Source organism: Carlito syrichta, unplaced genomic scaffold (genome assembly GCF_000164805.1).
Source record: "Carlito syrichta isolate Samal-C Ts95f unplaced genomic scaffold, Tarsius_syrichta-2.0.1 Scaffold315803, whole genome shotgun sequence".
Lineage (NCBI taxonomy): Eukaryota > Metazoa > Chordata > Mammalia > Primates > Tarsiidae > Carlito > Carlito syrichta.
Window position 1 is genome coordinate 48679 of NW_007259899.1, and position 12565 is coordinate 61243.

Genomic DNA, 12565 nt, shown 5'->3' on the forward strand with positions numbered 1-12565 from the left:
TCCCCGGGGTCGGGGCACGGGGACGCCCCGGGCAAGGGAAGGAGTTAACCTCTTTCGGCTTCGACGCCTTTCTCCCCCCGAGCCCCCGCCCAGCATCTCGGCGCCCCCGCATCACTCACATGCGAGGCCGGAGGAGCGCGGCGGCAAGGCGCCGGCGACGCATTAGCATTACCGGGGAGCCCGGAGCCCCCGCCTGCCGGCGCGGGGAGCGGGGGAGAGGGCGCTCTGTCCTTCCCCAGTACGCACACCACCGTCACACATGCGGATACCGAGAATAAGTGAACAGCAGGAAGGAGAAGCGGAGCCGCTGCCGGGGAGGGAGCCGGCCAGCCTGCTGCACACACGTCCCCACCCGCAACCGCCACACCTGTGCGGGAATCCGCGTGCGCCCGGCGGCAGCGAGCGGTGACCTCTTTACATAAGCCCGGCCGCGCGGGCCCTGCGGGGGAGGGAGATGCTCACTTTGTCTACCCGGTCAAAGAAAGCAGGGCACTAGAGCCAAGTACCCAGATGACGGGGACGGCTCCCTCCAGTGTGGGGCGGGCTTTTGTGTTTGTTTTGGATGAAGAGGCGGAGAGTCCAATTACCCAGTTTATCTACGGTACTCAGACCCAGTTCGTGACAGGCTGGCTGAATAGGCAGCTTTGCTTTGGGGGCGGTAGTATCATATGGCTTAACCTCATGGAAACAAGTTACGTGGGTGTGACACACGCAGATCCGACACAGGTACATCCAATATAACGTATACGCGGACCTGCACTTATAAGCAGAGCTTACACATTACCCTTCCTCTCCCTCCCTGAAATAGACACATTCACGGAGAAACTGACAAAGGTGCAGAAATATGTGGACACATAACTGGAGACATCAATCTAGATAGACAAATGCAAAGGCAATCTCTGTAATACACATGTACACCCCACTACCACCACCATTACCCTTCACACACCTTAGGAAGGGAAACCTGATTATCAAATCTTGGTCCTTGGCATCAACCCAAAAGGCTTGACAAACAATCCTTTCAAGTCACTCTCTAATAGTCTTTTTGGGACTGTAGATTCTCCGTCTACCTGGTTCCCTTGAATATAGTCAAGTCTTAAAATACCCAGGCTTGGGAGACTGTCTGACTTGGGTTTGAATCCTGGCTCTGAAAATTATTTAGCTACTCTTGAGCCTCAGTTTCATATATATAATTATATATGTGTATTATGTTATATACATATGTACTATGTGTATATTACATTACATACATAGATATTTAGACTTTTATTTTGAGATACATTTTAGATTCACACACAATTGAAAGAAAAAATACCCTTTACTTAGTTCCCCCAATGGTAACATATTATGAAACTACAGTACAATATATATCATAACAAGGGTATTGAAATCGATCAGTCAAGACAAGAACATTTCTATCACTACAAGGTTCCCTCACGTTACCTTTTTATACCCAGCCCCTTCCTTCCTCCCCAGCCTTTGGTAACCACTACTTTGTTCTCCATTTGCATCATATTGTTATTTCAAGAATGTTATAGAAATAGAATCATACAGTATGCAACCTTTTGAAAAAAAATTTTTTCCCAGCATAATTCCCCGGAGAGTCATCCAAGTTGTCCCATGTATCAGTAGTTTGTTCCTTTTAATTTTTGAGTAGCATCCCATGGTATGGATGTATCCTTGTAAGTTTTTGTGAGGATTAAATGAGATAAGATTTGTAAAGTATTCAGTATACTTTCTGATACATAACAAGGGCCTATTAAATCTCTATTAATACCATTATTATGGCTACTATAAACAAAAGGAAAAGTGAGAACAAGCACAAACATTTTGTCCCTCACTGAGAAACAGAAGTCACAACTCACAAAAGGTTCATCTTAAGATCTTGAGATCTTGGCTTAAACATTTCACTGTTTTTGTTTGTTTGAATTCTCTGTACTTAAAAAGGAAGCACCTCTAAAACCTTCACAGGAATGCTGTGTTCTGTTTTCTCTGTTCAATAAGAACTCGTTCATTCCAAAGAATGTGGTCTTAGTTAACATTTACTAAGAAACACCAAGCATTTCCCGTTTTCCCTAGAAGTCTCTATCTGTCCAGAAGTATAGGGAACAGACCTTTACCTCAATTTGAACTGTCTTCACAATATCAGGAAGGTTGAAAGTCATAGATTGTCCTCAAAGGGACTTGTTGGAGCTCATCTTCAACCTCTTTTGCCCACTGAGTCTTTTACCAAAGCAGTGAGGAAGGGCTTCTTAAATGAGCCTATCCTAGCTGGGGCTGCTTAATAAACAGATGGACAGAGTTCCACAACGCTATACTTTATGTTTGCATCACCCGTTGAGATAAACTAAGTCCTTGCATAGCCATTTTTTTCATCATCTTTTTTTGTTTTGTTTTGTTTTTGCTTCTTTTTGAGTTGGAGTCTCACTCTGCCGCCCAGACTGGAGTGCAGTGGCCACTCCTGGCCACCGCAGCCTCGACCTGCTGGGCTCCGGCGATCCTTCCGCCTCAGCCTTCCGAGTAGCTGGAATTACAGGCATGTGCTACCACGCCCGGCTGATTTTTTGATTTATTGTAGAGATGAGGTCTCACTGCGGGTCTCAAAACCGCAGGCTCAGGCAATCCACTCACCTCAGCCTCCCAAAGGCGCAGGATTACAGGCTGAGCCACCGAGCCCGGCTTTTTTCATCATCTTAACACAGCCCTGGCAGAGGTTGCCAGGGCAGGTATCAATGGCCACTTTCTACAGATGAGGAAATTGAGACTTAGTGAAATGAAGTGACTTATTTATGACTATGCTAGTGTCTGGGTGGCTCAAAGTTTTGAATTCCACATCCAATGCCCTTTGCCTTTTAAATCACAAATGAAAGAATTGTGCATTAGTAAGGAAACCAAGTGGTTCACACTCACCTGGCTTTTTGCTTTTTGCCCAGCTGCAGTGAAGAAAGGCGCCCAGACCCCAAGAGGATTCCAGCGGCTGCCCATACTATTTGTGCCAGGCAGTGCAGCTAGGGAAGCGCTGGAATCCAGCCCCAGGATAGGTTCTCACTCTAACATGATGCTCATGACCTACAGGCACCATCCTCTATGCAGACCATGGGACCCTGGGGACTTGGACCTTTAGAAAAGTACTAAGAACAGGATGTCTTTCAAGCCATGGTCTAACTGCTTGTTCTGGAAGTCCTGGCTCCTCTTCATCTGCCCTACCCCCATGGTTCTTCCTCCCAGCCAGGTGACATCCTTTAGTCCTTACAGTGAGTGCACATTGAGGAAGCTTGTAACCTAGCAACCGCCACTTAAGATTCCCTGAGTCACCTGCGGTTTCCATGCCTGGACTGAATGCACCAAGCTGGGGCCTTAATGAGTGCCAAGCACAGGGGGAGAGTCCAGGGACTCCTTTGATTCATTACCACCCTATTCTAGTGTGTAACCATTTTCTTCATCAAGAAGTTCTTCCTCAAGTCAAACCTAAATCCTTCTTGCTCTAAGATCTTGCATAGCATCAAGCCTGGGATTCTTTTGTTTCTTAAAAAGTGTTTGACTTTTTGCCTTGGTTACCAAGTGGGAGTGGGAGGTTGAGGAAGTAGAGGAGGGAAAGATCATAAAAGCCTCTAAAGATTAAATCTTTGATATGGTGGAGTCTTTATTATTGTGATATTTATGCATCAATCAAACTTGGGGATGCTCGGCCCAGAAAAAGTCATTCAGTACACTTTTGTCATGTTTTGTTTTTGTTTTTTGAGATGGGTCTCACTCTGTTGCCCAGGCTGGACTCAAACTCCTGGGTTCAAGTGATCTTCCTGCCTCAACCTCCCAAGTAACTGGGTCTACAGGCACATGTCACTGCATCTGACTCAGTAAGCTTTCTGAAAGTCACATTTAGATTTGTTGTGATCTAATTTACATACAATGAAATACACGACTTCCAGAACAAGCAATTAGACCATGGCCTGAAAGACATCCTGTTCTTAATACTTTTCTCAGTTTTACTCAGTTTCTATTGAGTATTTGTTAGGTATTTTGCAGGATCTTGTTTTCACTGAACTCTGTGCTGGGTTATAGGGAAGCTGGGGTTGGGGTGGGGAGGACAGTTTCTCCCCAGTAAATGAGGCAGATTCTCAGTGCAGCAGGCCATGGGTGGAGTAAGTATGCGTAGGGCTTCAAGGACTGGTGGAATTCCAGGTGTAGGGAGCACTTTTAGGGATGTAGGAAAGAGGAGTTGCTTGGCCATTGGTTGCCGCAGCAGCTCCTTCTCTGCCCCCAAAACACATTTTACCCTCCCATTAGTGAGTACCACCTGAGTGTCCTCTCTGGGGTACCACACTAGCTGACAGGACACTCTGGGAGCTTTAAGGCCAGGATCACCTTCTCTATAGACACCAGAATGGACATGACTCTCCCAGAGTTGCACAGCCTGATTGTGACAAAACATAGGCTACAGCAGAAGACTCCTGGCACTCAGGCCTGTCGTCTTTCTGCAGTGCCCCACAGATGGTAGGGTAGTGGGACAGCATGTAGACTCTGGAACCAGATAGTGAGTCTGAACCCTGGCTCAGCCACCTCCTAGCTATGTGACTATGAACAAGTCACTTATGTCCCTGAATCTCAGTTTCCTCACCTGTGAAAAAGGGAATAAGAAAACTTACTTTTTGGAGTAGTAAGAGGAAGGAGATGCCAGGCATACTCCTGGGCGCGTCACAGGTACTCCATAAAGGTGAGTTTTTTTCTTCCCTGTGTGATGGCAAGTTTTAGTACCTTCAGCTTTCTGTATATTCAGGCTAGTGTGCCCCCAAAAGCAGGTGCTGATTTCGCAAAGTAGGCAGCCTTACCAGGACCCACACCCTCCTGTAGGCAATCATCTCTAGGCCTGCATCTTGGATAGGATGTCTTTCCTCTTAGCTACATGAAGTCTCATCTGCTGCAGCCTTAACTGCATTCTAATCCGGAGAACAGCTGGTGCCCTTCCTTTAGATAATCACCTTCTCATTCCTAACCAGAAGCTTGGTCCGCATCAGGGAGTGGGGAGTGAGGCTGACTCATCCAGTTAGGACTGAAGCTGGCAGCAGACCAAGAAAAGGGTGGGTTCCTCCTCACAAATGGAAAAACCTCATTAGGGCCTCCTCCGACCCAGTCCCAACATCAACCCAGAGGAAGGATTTAGGGCTCACATGGGCTTTATGGGAGATGACATGACAGAGTTACCAGCAGTCAGAACCGCAATCTGCATCTGTTCATGCGGCACTGCTGCCCTAGAGGTAGAGGTCCGGGGCCCCGCAGAATAGCCTCAGCGATTCGGGCTCCGCTCCTGACCATGCAGCCTCAATTATAGTCACATTATCTACATTCCTTCAACTACCCACCCGGTTCCCCCTCTCCAGTGCATATTGTGGTGCCTGGAATGTAGAGGGTAAGTTAAGGAATGCATCTGTTCACTTGTGAGCACCTTCCTGCCCTTTGAGGTAAAATCGGGACACTAGCAAGTGGATCCCAGGTATGGAATGATGGGTGAGGGGAAGGGACCATCTTGGTTTTCAGATTCAAGAGCTGCCCAATGCAGGAAACCAAGGGTTGGGAAGCTGCAAATTCCTCTGCTTTTAGTGCACCTGATGATGATGACAGTGGGAAGGGAAGCCTCTGGAAGACCTTTGTGACTTCCCTGTGTTTACCGAGGAAATTGCAAAAGGAAATGGGGCTACTAGTAAAGCCTGAGAATCTGGGTTATAAATAAGGAAGAATTTCCTGGCAAGCCACATCAGAAACTTGAAATACCGGCATGAGGTAAGGTGAGAGGCCGCAGAGTCTCTGAGACAGACTAGGAATAGGAAAGACACAGGAGTGAGTGTCAGAAGACCTCTGCTCTAGACTACGTTTTGTCACAATCAGGCTGTGCAACTCTGGGAGAGTCATGTCCATTCTAGTGTCTGTAAAATTAGGAGGAGGATGAAGAGAACAGCTAAGAGGTCTCTCCCAGCTGGAGTGTTCTTTGCTCCCAGGGGTATTATGCAGGGTGGAAACCCCTAGAGAAAGAAGCATTTAGCCATACTGACAAAGCAGTAGATTCTAGAACGGACATCCTTGTGTTCTTCTGGGCAATACAATCACAGAGGTCTGGCCCCACCGGCTCTCATGGGCACTGCCCATGGTTCAGTTACTAGTGAGGTCTTTATTGGGCTCTTCCTCGGGTTGTTTGCTGTCATCACACTCATTTCCCTCCAGTCAGCCCAAGGTGGGGAGCACTTGTGATAGCTGTGGCTGTGGCTAATGAGAGGACTCCTTGTAGACCTTGGGTCCCCACTGGAAGCCTAATTGTGCTTCCTGCTGATGTTTGACCTTCCTGGGGTACCTGTTGTCTTCCCATGCTGCCAGGACAGTAAGCAGAGGCCTCAAGGCTCAAATCACCTCCATCTGGCCCTTTCTCTACAAGTGAAAATATGCCCATTTGTCCCAGGTCATTAGGCTGGGGTCTGGCTTGGCACTGGGGCCCTAGGGGGCCTTGTCCTCACCCCTTCTGATGTGGAAGACAGCAGAGCTTCATGGCAGCAGCTTTGGCAAGGAGTAGAGGCTGCAGACTGGGGAAGGCAGCAGAAGACCACTCAGACACGGCTCTTTAACTGCCCATTAGTAAGTTAATATTGCCGTTTCCAGAGTCAGCAGCATCCTCTATTCTTCTTAATTAAAAAGAGCTCCACATTCTGGCAGAGCTGAGAGAGGGCTCTGAATGATTTACATACGGCCCTGCTGCTTCCAGCTGGGAAATCGGCAAGGAAGATTGATTGGCAGATGGGCTAGCCTGCCTGTCATGGATGATGATGATGACGATGATGTGTGTGTGTGTGTGTGTGTGTGTGTGTGTGTGTGTGTGTGTGTGTGTGCTGAGGTGCCAGGGACTGACTTTCCGGCTGGCAGGCTTTGAGTGAGCAGGGCCAGGGACACACAGCCCCATCCCATGGAACCCCACAGGCTCAGAAGTAGGGCCCGCAAGGAAGAAACAAAAGGCTAAACAAAAGTCTGGCCTGTTCAACCGCATGAGGTCCCTCTTCCTAGCAAAAACTACCTTATCTGAAGAACAAAAGCTCATTTCTTGTTTCATCTCTACCCAGGAGAGAAAGAGGCCACTCCCCAGAGAGTCTTCTTATTTCCAGGTGGCTATTCCTCACCTGGTGCAGAACATACCTTGGGCTTCTATTTGATCTTACTCCTCCCTTTAAGAGGATTTCTCAAGCCAGACTCGGTGGCTCAGCCTGTAATCCCGCGCATTTGGGAGGCTGAGGTGAGTGGATTGCCTGAGCCCGCGGGTTCGAGACCCGCCTGGGCAACTTGGTGAGACCTCATCTCTACAATAAATCAAAAATTAGCCGGGTGTGGTAGAGCGCACCTGTAGTTCCAGCTACCTGGAAGGCTGAGGCGGAAGGATCGCTGGAGCCCAGCAAGCTGAGGCTGTGGTGGCCGGGAGCGGCCACTGCACTCCAGTCTGGGGGACAGAGTGAGACTCCAACTCAAAAAAAAAAAAGAGGATTTCTCATGACCCGACTCCCATTCCTTGCTTCCCTTCTAGCTCCAAATTTTGTCTGACCTTGACGTCCAGTGGGATCCAAGGCTGTGGACCCTTTATGAGGCCAGGAAGGGAAAAATGAGGCCCCACAAGTCGGACTGGTGAGAGATGACACTTAGCCCACGCCCTCTAGAGAGCCGGAAGTGACAGCAGTCACCCTCAGTCTCAGGCCTCTGCTTCTCCCTGCCAGGCCTTGAGGTAGCCTTCTTCTTTACCCTATGCCTCACCTCCATGAGCCCACCAACCTCCATGGGGGCCAGAGAAGCAGGTCTAGCTCACCCTCCAGTTGCAAAGCAGTGCCTGTTTCTGGGGGGTAAGACCTGTACAGTGATAGAGAGTGGCTTTTGCTCTTCCTCTGGTGCTTCACATCACACATATGGGCATACGCACACACACGAACATACACACACATGCACACACATCCTCCTTTCCAGAGGTTCTGGAGGAAAGACTGGGCAGAGGCGTGTTGAAGAGGAGGGTGGGGATTGGAGAGCAGGCGTCATCCAGCACCCCACCTTACTCCTGCTCTCAAGGGAGATAGGCAATCTGCTGCAGCAGCGAGGTTGCCATCTGGTATGCTGACCTGTGCCCCTGTGTGCTAGAGATAGACAGAGAGAAGGTGGGGACACAGGAAGGGTTGGCTGCGGGGGGTGGGGGGGTTGTGTATATATGTCTAAGAATAGATGAGGGTCCAGAAATGTGACAACCAGGCAAGCTTTGGTAAATCAAGGGTCTGCCCATTCCCATCCGCAGGCACTCCCAGCATGGGCAGTCATGCATCTGAGGAGGTCAAGGAGCCCAGGACCTGCATTGCCTCCTAGGTGAGGAAAGAGCTGCAGGGCCTGAGCCCTTGAGCTGCTACTTTAGCCTTTCACCAGGAGAATGTGGCTGCCTGCTTAGTACCCAGAAGAGCCAGCAATCTTTCCCTGGATATCACTAGGCAAGAATCAGAGTAGCACTTGTATTCACACTGTGACCTAATGGCTGGATTCCCAGGAGGAACCCCCCTGGGATCCTGTGTGTCCTTTGTTCCTCCTCAGTCCTGGCCCAGAAAGGGCTATTTTCTTTCTTGGATGACATCCCTCCCCTGCAATCTCAGCTCCAGAATTTTCCCCAAATCACAGGTAATACATTAGCACAGGCATCAGCAAACTGTGACTGAGGGCCAAATGAACCCACTGCCTGTTTCTGTATGGCCTACAATCTAAGAATCATTTTTACATTTTTAAATGATTGGAGGAAAAATCGAAAGAAAAATATTTTAGGATAAGGGAAAATGATATGAAATTCACATTTTGGCATCTATAAATAAAGTTATATTGGAACACAGCCACACTCACTCATGTACGTGTTGCCGATGGCGGCTTTCCCACTACGATGGCAGAGTGGAGTAGTTGCGACAGAAAGCGTGTGGCCCGCATAGTGTAAAATATTTACTATCTGGCCCTTTACAGAAAATGTTTGTGTCCTCTCCCTCACCTTAAGCTATTTTTTGGGAATAAGAGGAATGCCCCGACTTGCGTTCTCAACCACTTGCTCCACACTTACTTGGGCATGTGAAGTTGGCACAAGAATATCTAGGGCCAATGGGAGGAAGCAAACATTTTGGGGGCACTTACAGTATACCAGGCACATTTTCTGTGTTTATCACAATCTTTACAACAGTCTGGAGAGATACAAGGACTAATAGCTCGACTTACATTGTGAAGGCACAGGGGAGAGTAGAAAATTCACCCAAGCCCTTACAGATAGTCAGAGGAGAATCTTAGATTCCAACTCAGATCTGCCTGACTCCAAGACCCATATCCTCTCTGGATCACTGGGATTCTAAGATGACCTCCAGCAGCCCAATGAGGACCCACCAAAATGGCTGCCGGTTTGGGCATCCCCATGAATACGCAGGTGAATTGAGACTTTAGAGACCCAGGCCCACCTCAGGCTCCCTCAGCCTCAGAACCTGGTCCTCAAGTGAAGCTAGTGTGGCAGGCAGCAAGTCAGCAACAGTGACGAAAGAGACAACTCCACATCAGTGCCACCTCCCGCCTCCCCTGCTTCCTCATTCTTTGCTAGCTATTTCATCACCTTTTAGCTTTCCTTTAGGAAGATTCAATTTGCATTTAAACAGAGAACCTCTCTGGAATGACTCTGATATAACATTAAGGTGCTAATTACAAATTCATTCCTCTTTAAATATTAAGGTGCTTCGGTTCATCTCAGGAGTGATGGAAGGCAGCAGGAATGCTTGGTATTGACGTGTAATGAATCTTGAGCTGTTTATTGCAAAGCACTTACAACTTCCCGCCAGCAGAGGGCAGAGAGGAGGTGTTCGCAAGACCTATGTGGGTGTGGGATGTCTTGGGAGCCTAAAATCAATTAGAAATAAGTATCCAACAGCAACAATCTTTGAGAGAAACTGGAAGATAGCCAGTGGGATGGAAGCTCCTGGGTGGTGGGGCACCTAGAAGTCCTCAGGTTGCCAGTTTCCTGAGTTGCTGGTAAGTGCCTCAAGACAGGGTGCGTGCTGACGTATTCACCACTCTTTCTCATCATCAAGTCTCTTGCCTGGCATTTGGTGGGGACTCAAGGAGTATTTGCTGTATGAACAAATGAGTGAACGAGTGGATGAATGAGTCAATAAATCACGGTGGCAGAAATCATTCATTCAACTATAATGAGTCAGGCATGGTTCTAGACAATTTACACATCTCCTTGTTAAATGATCTAGTCCTTTGCATTTTTTCCAGGACCATGCAAATGACAGGCAAATTGCCCTTTACTTGGCAGACAGTACTTTGCATTTTATATACTGACTTGTAATGTCACACCTGTATGCAATATTTAATAATTATAGTAAAATTGTGAGATGTTTTATTATTCCCATTTCATAAATGGGGAAGAAAAATCCAGAAAGGTGAAGAGATTAACCTCAGAGCACCCGGTTTAATCTGAAGCTCAGCCAGGACTTGAACCCTGGTCTCAGGCTCCTGGTGTGGCTCTCTTTCAAGTGTCACACTTCCCCTTGTCCTGGTACTGGGTTGGTCATTCCAGTATTCACATTTTCATGCCCTAAATTTGGCCTTTGTCTTCAAGACGCTAGGAGCCCAAAGTCCAGCCCAGCTGTTCAACCAGGCTTAGTGCTTGGGCTCCAGCCAAATCACTCCACTAGCTGATGCCCAAGAGGTCTTTCATTTCCTGCCTCTACCCTTGGCTTTGTGCTTTCTGCTTCATACGTTCATCCCTGCTTGTTGAAATCCTAGTCATCCTTCCATACTTGGCCCGAATACCACCTCCGTGCATGATCCCTGCAAGCAAGAGTTATTGTTCTCGTTTCCACTGAACCTCATCTGCAACCATGTTACCACTTATGACTACCTTGCCTGATAATCACCACCAATATTCTCAACTCCATGCCAAATTATCTACATACTTTGTATAATTTGAACCTCACAATAATAACAATAATAGTTAACAAAGATATGATGTTTAATATGTGCCATGAACTGATCTAAGCTTTTTTTTTGAGTTGGAGTCTCACTTGTCGCCCAGGCTAGAGTGCAGTGGCATGCTCACATCGACCTGCTGGGCTTTGGCGATCCTCCCACCTCAGCCTTCCAAATAGCCAGAACTACAGGCGTGCGCTACCACTCCCGGCTAATGATCTAAGTTTTGTGTGTATAATTTAGCCTAAAAGGTAGGCACTGTTACTACTATTGTCATTTTACAGATGAGGAAACTGAGACTTAGAGAGGTTAAGCGACTTGCCCAGAATGGGATGTGAAAGCCAGCTTGCCTGGCCCCAGAATCCATGTACCCACCTATGTAGACATTCTATCTTTCTTTCAAGATGGTAAGCATTTTGAAGGCAGGAGCCATGTTAAGTGTCACTCCTGTCAAAGTATAATCCCTTCAGAGACAAGCATAGCAACCTGTATAGACAGATATTTTATAAGTTGAGCTGAATTGGACAAGAAGCCAGAAGTGCTGGATGCTGGTCAGTCTGTGTCCTGGACAGTGATCTTTGAAGTTAATTTGCTGGGTTAAAACCAGATGGAAAGGCCCAGCTGAGGATAAAAGGCCCTTAGAGACCCTTGCCCCTCCCTGGCCCTCATGCCAGCCTGTCTGGCCTGTTCAGCCCTCCTCTCACTAACACACTACCCATCTCCCCACCAGCAGGCACTCAGAATGCCAAGACATCACTCTGCATAGATAGATAGAAATAAAACTTACCTGACCGAGGGGAAAGGAGGACATCCAGTGATCATCTGCAAAAGACAAAGAAAGGGGCTGGAGAGGCTCGGGCAGGTGTTGACTCTGAGATTTGTCCTAGGAGCAGGCTGGGGACAGAGTCTACAGGTCCCCAGGGCTTCCTCCACTGCTGTTGCCTCCAGCTGATCAACTGGGATGCAGCCAGGCCCCTATGCAGAGGGCAGGGGGCCCGCCGGGCCCTGAGTACATAGAAGCTTGGGGGATCCCTGAGCTCCAGGAGGCGTGGCCCCCCACCAAGAGGGCCTCAGCCAGCTAGCCAGAGCCCCAGCGCCTCAGAGCGCCTCTCCCTCCACCGAGTCTCAGCTGCCAGGGCCCGCTCTGTGAGGAGAGAGGGTGAGGGGGCGGACACGCTCGCACACACAGACAATAACTGCCATGGAAACTAACCAACAAAAAGAAGATTTAGGGAGCTGGACTCCTCTGCCAGATGGGAGAGAATGGAGGGAAGAGAGAAAGAGGCTGTCCTTTGCAAAGCTGCCACTTATGCAAAGGGCAAATGTCCACCTCAGCCCTGATCCAACAATGGCAGATTTTCCCTGCTCTGGGGGTGGGGCTGTGGGTTGAAGAGAAGTGGGTTGACCTTTCGTATTAGTGTCTCAAATAACCACCCTGTATAGTTGCCTTTTTATGCACAGATGGGGCACCAGTGGTTCAGAGAGGGTGTACAATTCCAGAAGAAATGCTCAGCACTGCTGGCAAAGCTGGACTTGAGCCTTTCAGGGCAATTTGATCGCTTTGCTTGGGGAG

The 12565-nt window shown here is 48.3% G+C and overlaps 1 protein-coding gene across 1 annotated transcript in view; it reads right to left on the bottom strand.

Annotated features, from left to right (window-relative positions):
- The window catches only part of KLHDC8A (kelch domain containing 8A), a 20030-nt gene extending 7722 nt beyond the window's left edge, over positions 1-12308 (bottom strand). The window contains exons 1-2 of the mRNA XM_008073273.2: positions 12206-12308; positions 11780-11814 (exon numbers count right to left, since the gene is read on the bottom strand). The gene's annotated coding sequence lies outside the window, so the exon portion shown is untranslated. The remainder of the gene's footprint in view (positions 1-11779; positions 11815-12205) is intronic.
- Positions 12309-12565: the final 257 nt, after the last annotated feature.